We start from the raw sequence: 8756 nt of genomic DNA on the forward strand, positions 1-8756 counted from the left end.
GTATTTGCTTCGGCAGCACATATACTAAAATTGGAACGATACAGAGAAGATTTGCATGGCCCCTGCGCACGCATGACACGCAAATTCGTGAAGCGTTCCGTGTGTGTGTGTGTGTGTGTGTGTGTGTGATGATCCTTTCCAATCGCCACCCGTAGCCAGTCCTGGGGCTTTGGGGCTCGGCTCAAGGGGAGTCCCTCGGGGACATGGGGGTACAGTGACTGGTGTGACCCTTTGCCTGGGCATGCCTACACAGTAGGGTATGCTGGGCCCCTCTAGGCTTTCCCGTATGGGCTCCAATACATTTCTTCCCTTTTGCTTAAAAAAAGAAAAGAAATGATCCTTTCCAGATAAACATTAACAAGTGTTGGTAAAGATATGGAGAACTTGGAACCCTCCCCCATCGCTGATGGGGATGTAAAAAGGTCCAGCCACTTTGGAAAATAGTTTGACCGTTTTTTTATTAATGCTAAACATCCACCTACCATATGACCCAGTGTGAATCCACCTCTGGGTATGTACCCGAGAGAAGTGTGTGTGTGTGTGTGTGTGTGTGTACACACACAAATATATTCACACAAGTGTTCACAGCAGCATGGTTCATAGTATCCAAACAATGGAAACAACTCTAATGTCCACTAATGGGCGCATGAGCAAAATGTGGCACCTCGTGCAAAGGAATAGTGTTCGGCAATAAAAAGAAGTGGAATCCTGATTTAGTTTCCCACATGGAGTAAGCACACAAACATTATGCAAAAAGAAGCTAGATGTCAAGCCCACACGTGTTCCAATTATATAAAATGTCCAGAAAGGGCCAATTTACAGAGACAGGAATCAGATTAGTAGCTATTCAGAACTGGGTATTGACTGGAAATGTATACATTATTTTGGGGATGGTGGAAATGTTCTAAAACAGGATCATATTGTCATTTGCACAAGTCTATAAATTTACTAAAATCCATTGAATTTTATTATATGTAAATGAAATCTCCCCTCCTTTTAAATGATAAATCCTTTTATTGGGGGCTCTTACAGCTCTTTTAACAACCCACAGATCAATTGTATCAAGCACATTTGTGCATATGTTGCCAACATAATTTTCTCCCCCTTCTCCCGCCTGTAAATTATATTTTAAGAAAACTGTTTTAAAAGAATTATCTTTTCCTTCCCAGTCTTGAAGTGCCCACTGTCCTGTTGGCCCAACCAGCATTCATTCCATCCGTGGACATTTCCTCCATGCCTAGAGTCTCCTTTCTCCTGTGCTGCACTTGTCTGCGCTCTGAGCAGCTGTCTGCTCAGAAGACAAGGCTCTCTGAAAGGGTAGTGTTAAGCTGGAAACCAAAGAGTAGGACGTAGGGTAATGGGGACTCAAGCCCTCTTGAGACTCATTCAGGGGTCACTTAGAGGAAGGGAACTTAAGAAATCTAGGGGTAAAGCAAGTGGGTGGAAATGCATCTCTACGCAGTTGCTCTTCCCTGCTCTGTGACTCAGGCAAGCCACCCACCAGGACCGAAATGTCTGCTCAGCTCCCTATCCAGGATCCGGAACTTCCACAGACCCAGCAGTGGGATCCCTCAGAGAGAGGTAGTTGGACTCCTTGGGAGTGTGTTCATTTCACTTTCAGAGCCAGTGCCCAGACGCCTGGAACCAAGCGGTGCCCCATTCCCTGGGCAAACTAACACAGCTCCTATGTGGGAGAGCTGGTCCTGGGGCTCGGGAAGGAGCTTAGCAGGGGAAACAGAAGTTGTCCTCGTAAACCACCTTACAGTCCGTCAGTGAACGTCTTCTAGATGTCTCTTCTGAGCCACCTTCTCAGTCGCCTCCACACCATTGTCCACCTCAGTGACAGGGCCAAACAGGGCCCTGGGGGAATTCTCAATCTTCCGATAATGATATGGACAATTTTTGCTTGTCCCCAAGACTTTATAAAACACAAGCTGCCTCTGATCCCATCACAGAGACCTCGACATTGGGCTTGTCCCCTCAGATCTGTGATGCTTTCCCAAGGTTGTCTCTTTTTCCCTCAGACTTTATTTTGGTGACTGCAGTCGCCAAGGTCCTGAGAACTTTCTTCACAGAAGCAACTGTGTTCTATCCAGAAGCACTTCGTCAGTCTCCTCCGAACTTTATTAATTCATGGGCCCAAGAATTGGGAAAATAATGCGTCTTTCTTCTTTAAAAAAGGTGGCATGATTCCACCCCCCCCCCTTGCTCATAAAACATAAGTTCACGGCAAAAACTATAGAAGCATCTTACCTCATTCAAATATGTTCAATAAGAAAATGCATGTTGACACACGGAACTCTCGTGCTGTGAGAGGGAGAATAAACCGGAGACCAATTCAACAGCATGTTCCAAGAAACTTTTAAGGGCTCATGCCCTCTGATCTAGCAATTCTGCCAGGACCGCAGCTAATCACAGTATTATTTGTAATAGAAAGATTGGCAACAACATAAATGTCTGATGGGTAGTGGCTGAAATAAACTATCATAGCATATGATAGCCTACTAGCCAGTCATTATAAATCATGATTTTTAAAAAACATTTTATTAGGGACTCATACATACATACATCAATTGTGTAAAGCACATCTGTACATCCTTTGCCCTCATCATTTTCAAAGCATTTGCTCTCCACTTAAGCCCTTTGCATCAGGTCCTCTTTTTTTTCCCTCCCTGCCCTCTGCCCCCTCCCTCATGAGCCCTTGATAATTTCTAAATTATAAATCATATTTTGAAATATTATTTGACTTGAGAAAATGCTCACAAGACCAGAACACAAAAGCAAAAAAGCCAAACTCACTGCCATCAAGTCAATACTGACTCATGGCAACTCCCTGGGGGCTTCGGAAGCTGGAACTGTTTATAGGAGTAGAAAGCCCAGTCTTTCTCTCAAGGAGATGCTGGTGGTTTCAAACTGCTGAATTCGTGGATCATAGCCCAACGCATAACCACTACACCACCAGGGCTCCAGTATACAGGGGGCTTCAAAAAATTCATGGAGAATGGAATTAATAGATTTTTTTAAAACAAAAATGATTTTTTTCATGAGATTACTAAAAATAAACTAATAAAACTATATGAACTGCTTGTGGTGATTGTCCAACTCTTCTTGATGTGATTGAACTATTGAATTGTATGATGTGAACAATATGCCAATAAAACTGTTAAAAAGAAAAAAACTATATGGCATGATTCTCAGTTTATAACATACATATACATTAACTGTGAATAGTTGTTATTTTTAGGTGGTAGGATTATGGGATGTTTTAATTTTATTATTTGTACTTCTTTGTGTTTTCCAAATGAGCAGGTATTTATATCATCAGAAGAAAATAGTTTAAGGGGAAAAAAGAGACTTGATAAGTGAATGGGTATTTTCAGGAACCTGGTCTGATGTAGCATCAGCCTCTCCACAGGAGAAAGACGGGCGCTCTACTTCTGTGAAGAGGTAGTCTCATAACCACCCCGGGAGAGCTCTTCCCTGTCCTATGCGGTTGCTATGGGTTGCCATCGATTTCCCAGGAGTGGGTTTGGTTTGGTTTGGTTTGGCTGGCCAGGTGAGGAGGGTCTTTGGGAAGGTTCTCAGTGGAGCCCTGCTTCTTCCTGCAGAGAACTGGAAGGGGCTAAGAAAAGAATATTAAGCTGGCAAGAAGGGCAAGCTTTCCTAGGGACCCAGGGCACTAGTTCTTGGTTGAGTGGCTGCAACTTGCTGCTTAGGACAAGGTGGATCATCTCCTGGGGATTGGCAGGAGAGAAGTGTCAAGCAGCTGCCGTTGGTGTCTTAAATCTGAAGCCGTAGGCTCTTAAAACCAGGACCAGTGGTTAAGCTGTTAGCTCACCAAGTTCCCTGAACTATGTCCTGCAGAAATCTTGAGACCCTGATAGTGAATGAAAAGATCTCTCCATCCTGTTTCCAACACACAAACCATAAGACTCAAAGCCTTTCTCCTAAATATCTTTCTTCTGTCTATTGCTGTGTTGTTGGTAGTTAGGTGACCTGGTTAGGTACTCTTGGGTCAGACGCTTGGGTCAGTTGGCTTTGGGCCCTGGGTTGGTGAGGACCTCTTAGAAGGAAGAGCACAGTATGGTAGCTTTTGGGGGCCACTTGGCCATCCAGAGACGATTTGTTCTTTGGGTCCCTCCATCAGTATGTTATTCTCCCCCCTCCCACAAAAAACGGATCAAATACCTAATTTATGCCCTGTCCTGAGCAAACCGATGTAAATAAGACTGAGAGCTCACTCTAGGACAGCACAGAGTTGGGTGGGAGGAGATTCAGAAATAAGTAATTATCCTACTGTGTGATAGATGGCATGCTCTATTAGTGCTGGGGGCAGCTCAGGGAGTGACTGCTGGGAGCAGCTGGGAGCTCACCGCAGGAGCATTTGCAGGCAGAGGGAACGGTGAGTGCAAGGGCAAGGGAGTGTGAAAGGCCAGTGTGTGAATTAGCCATGGCGTGGCCAGGAAACCAGGAGAGGAGGGGCAGGAAAGGCAGCTGGAAAGGCAGGTTGGGCCCAGGTTGGGAAGCATCTCAGTGCCAGTTCAAGGAGTTGTCCTTTTCCTACATGCCACTGGGGCACCTGTGGTGGTGGAGAGAGGGAGCCGACCTGGTTTGGCCATGCTATGCTGCTCTGTGTTTGAAAGCCTGCACTGCTTCCTGCCTCCTCGGGAGCACCCAGTCCACTTCTGACTTAGTGACTGGAACCACCACAGCAGGTGGCAATCCACCCTGGTCCCCTGCAGGTGTCCTACAGGCCTTCCCAGTTCAACTTTCTTTTTTTTTTTTTTAAGAGTTTAAAATTCTGTTAGGCATTTCATTTATTTTTTTAAATCATTTTATCGGGGCTCATACAACTCTTATCACAATCCATACATACATCAATTGAGTAAAGCACCCTTTATACATTCGTTGCCCTCATCATTCCTGTTAGACATTTTATTTTATTTATTTTTACATTTTATTAGGGGCTCATACAACTCTTATCACAATCCATACATATACATACATCAATTGTATAAAGCACATCTGTACATTCTTTGCCCTAATCATTTTCAAACATTTGCTCTCCACTTAAGCCCTTTGCATCAGGTCCTTTTTTTTCCCCTCCCTCCCCGCGACCCCCTCCGTCACGAGCCCTAGATAATTTATAGATTGTTATTTTGTCATATCTTGCCCTGTTCGGAGTCACCCTTCCCCCCCTTCTCTACCGTCAGTCTCCCAGGGAGGAGGTCACATGTGGATCCTTGTAATCAGTTCCCCCTTTCCAACCCACTCACCCTCTACTCTCCCAGTATCGCCCCTCACCCCCCTGGTCCTGAAGGTATCGTCCACCCTGGATCCCCTGTGCCTCCAGCCCCCATATGCACCAGTGTACAACCTCTGCCCTATCCAGTCCTGCAAGGTAGAATTCGGATCATGGTAGTTGGGGGGAGGAAGCATCCAGGATCTGGGGGAAAGCTGTTTTCTTCATCGGTACTACATCGCACCCTGATTGACCCATCTTCTCTCCTAAACCCCTCTGTGAGGGGATCTCCATTGGCCGACACTTGGGTCTTGGGTCTCCACTCTGCACTTCCCCTCTAGTTCAACTTTCAATGACGTGTGAGTCGCTCAAACTCCATGATTCCGTGTTAATCCATTTCTCTCCAAATATGCCGATTTCATGACTAGATAAAGTCGATGCTTTTTAACATTCAAAAAAGTAGATGTAAATAGTGTAGTAAAACTTTCTGTTCCTATCAACCAGTTCAAGGAATATCACTTCACCGTCAGTCTTGTTTCATTTATACCAACACGCGACACACACAGATACACACACATTGGATTATTGTGAAGCAAATCCAAGACATCATGTAATTCTAACTGTAAATACTTCATTAAGTATTTTCTAAATTCCTTTGTTTGATCAAAAGATCACACTGCATATTTGCTTGATATGTCTTGTTACGCCTCTTCCCATCTATAATCACAAATACCTTTTTCGATTTATTTGGTTGGTTGTTTTTCTTGTGATCTGTTGATTGAAGACACCAGGCTATTTGCCTTAAAGAATTTCCCACTTTGGGGATTTGACAGATGGTATTACATCCCTCAGTCTTGTGAGCTCTAAATCAGATTCTTTTTTCTCTAACCAGCATCCCCTTACTATTTTCATTCCGCATCACAATACCGCAAAATCAAGCACTCTCAGCTAGGATGTGGGGATGATTTGGGGGCTGGAGACTTCTTGGTGGCGGGGCAAAAGGAGTTGGAAAAGGCAGGCAGACTCTTGTACTAGTGCATCTTCTGTCCACGGCGTGTATTTTCTGCAGTGAGCATGGATCACTCTTGGATGGAAAAAATCAGAAAATAAAACGTCTTAGGAGGAAAAGAGATGGTAGGGACAGAGGGGAGCTCCGGTGGCACTTTCCATCGCTCCTTCCTCTCCAGACAGACTGATGCAGCCTGGACTTTCCATTCTAGGGAAAGTGACGTGGACCCTTCCCTCTGACTCAGGATTTCAAGTGTTCCTCACCGCACAGGCCTGCTGCAGGCATGGGAACAAGGGCGTCCCACTCCTGTGATGGTGCAGAGGCTCTGGGAGCCAGCCTGGCGGGAGGCCCGTGGTGACTGGAGGCCTTCACTAACAGGCTGTAGCTTGTGGGCCCTCTTTGTTGAAATCACCGGGTTCTCCAGCTTCTCCCAGAAACACCTGCCTGAGTCTCAGGGAGACCTCCTGAGGGCGAGTCGATTTAGATATCGTCTCCTCTCACAGGGGACTTTTCAGGTTCAGAGAGGGCTGTCAAAGTCTCAAGTTCTCCTCCTACCAGTGGGCAGCCAGAGTTAGAGGACACACCACTGCAGGCCCTCCCATTGCCCGTCCGTCCGTGCCTAGCTACCCAAACCCACGCCCAACCCATTGCCAGGGAATCGCTGTGGACTCACAATGACTCTGGAGAGGGGTTCGGAGCCTGTAAATCTTTGTGGGAACAGACTGCTTCACCTTTCTCACACGAGACAGAGGCTGGGTTTGATCCACCGACTGTGCAGGTAGCGGCCCAACACGCAGCTCTCTGCCACCAGGCTGCCTTGTCTAGCTGCCCATCCCTGATGAGAACTCTGGCAGCAAGTCTGAACTAAAGCCGACGCTCCTGGCAGGTTCTCTCACCGGAGTGGGGGACACTAAGGGAATGTTGGTGTGGGCAGGTTTTTGAGGTCTCGGCCTATTGTCTTCACATGGTTTAGACATGTCAGAAGGAACCGGTCCCTGGAGAAAGAAGGACATCATGCTTGGCAACGTAGAGGGGCAGCAAAAACGAGGAAGACCCTCAACAGGATCAATGGACAGAGTGGGAGGAGCAACCACGCGCTCAGACATGGGCACAATGGAGAAGATGGCGCCGGAATGGGCAGTGCTCTGTGCACAGAATTGTCATGAAGCGAACAGCAGGCGCCCTAGAGAAGTACTGTCCGTTAGAAAGCAGGGAAGCCAAGGGTCACATGCTCCACTCTTAAGACCTCGCTTTCTGATTGAATTGTGTCCTCCAAATAGATACATTGAAGCTTTAACCCATGTTACCTGTGAACTTGACCTTTGGAAATAGAATCTGTAAAGATGTTACTAGAGGTCATACTGGAGTTGGGTGCTAATTCCATCCGAGTGCTATGTCTGAAGGGAGCAGGGCCCCGGAAAGCTGGACTGGCGGGTGGAGGGGAGTGTGACTGTGGAGGTAGATGCCCGCATCCCGCAACGCTGAGGATTGCCAGGAGCCACTAGAAAGCCTCCCACCGTGGGGTGTTTTGATCACCAGCCCTGGGAAACTCTGTGGGTGAAGGATACTGAGGGTACCACAGACTACAAAAGCACAAGCAGAGTGCTTCTTAGAGGCGAGGATGGCGAGACTTCATCTGCCGAACTTTGGACGTGTCGTCAGGAGAGACCCGTGTCTGGAGGAGGACATCATGCTTGGTAGAGAGGCAATGACAAAGTGAGCCCGTCAGTGAGCTGGGCTGACACGGTGGCTGCACCGATGGGCTCAAGCATCGGAGCAATTGGGAGGGTGGCACAGGGCCGGGCAGTGTTTCATTAGGCTGAACACAGGGTCCCTGTGAGTCAGACCTAATTCAATGGCACTGACAACAGACAACGAAGACACTTGCTTAGCCACTTTCATACACGGCTGTCACCTGTAGAAAAATGGGCACCAGAGTCCTATCCCTTTGGTTTGTGTGGAGAATTCAATGAGATGGTGTCTGTAGAGTGTTGGCCTAGTTCCATTAATTTGGGACTATTGCTTACTGAAGAGCTGCTAAGCCTGGGCTGAGCTACCTTATCCCTTATCTAAAAAGGAAAATCAATAAATAAATAAAAATAAGGGATAAGGGTGGGATCCACCTGAAGGCAGGGATTAAATGACGTAATAAATGAAGCGTGGCTGACGCATCATAAGTAAATATTCCCTATTAATGCTATTAACAACCCCCGCTGTTTGGGTTGAGCTCACAGTCCGACAGTGTGTCCCCTTCACCCCTGGCCCAGTTCCTAAGATGTGACTCTTCTGGTCATTTTGAAAGATGACCTGGGGGAAAGGAGGTATGGGGGAAGAGGGAGCAGCCTGGGGGGGGGTGGTCAAGTTCCTTCCTGAGACTTACCTCTCCCCCACCCACCACATCCAAACTCAGAGCTCATTACCCAGCTCCGGAGCAAAGCTCTCTGCCCAAGGGTGCCCTTGAGAGATGTGGGTAATCCCAAGAGGATCAGTATTTATCTTCCTCAC

General features: G+C 46.9%; 1 non-coding gene across 1 annotated transcript; it reads left to right on the top strand.

Annotated features, from left to right (window-relative positions):
- On the top strand, positions 1-107 carry LOC142441977 (U6 spliceosomal RNA). Its single transcript, XR_012783250.1, has one exon. It is a non-coding gene; the product is annotated as a U6 spliceosomal RNA (small nuclear RNA).
- The last annotated feature ends 8649 nt before the right edge of the window (positions 108-8756 follow it).

This window comes from Tenrec ecaudatus, chromosome 2, assembly GCF_050624435.1.
Source record: "Tenrec ecaudatus isolate mTenEca1 chromosome 2, mTenEca1.hap1, whole genome shotgun sequence".
NCBI lineage: Eukaryota > Metazoa > Chordata > Mammalia > Afrosoricida > Tenrecidae > Tenrec > Tenrec ecaudatus.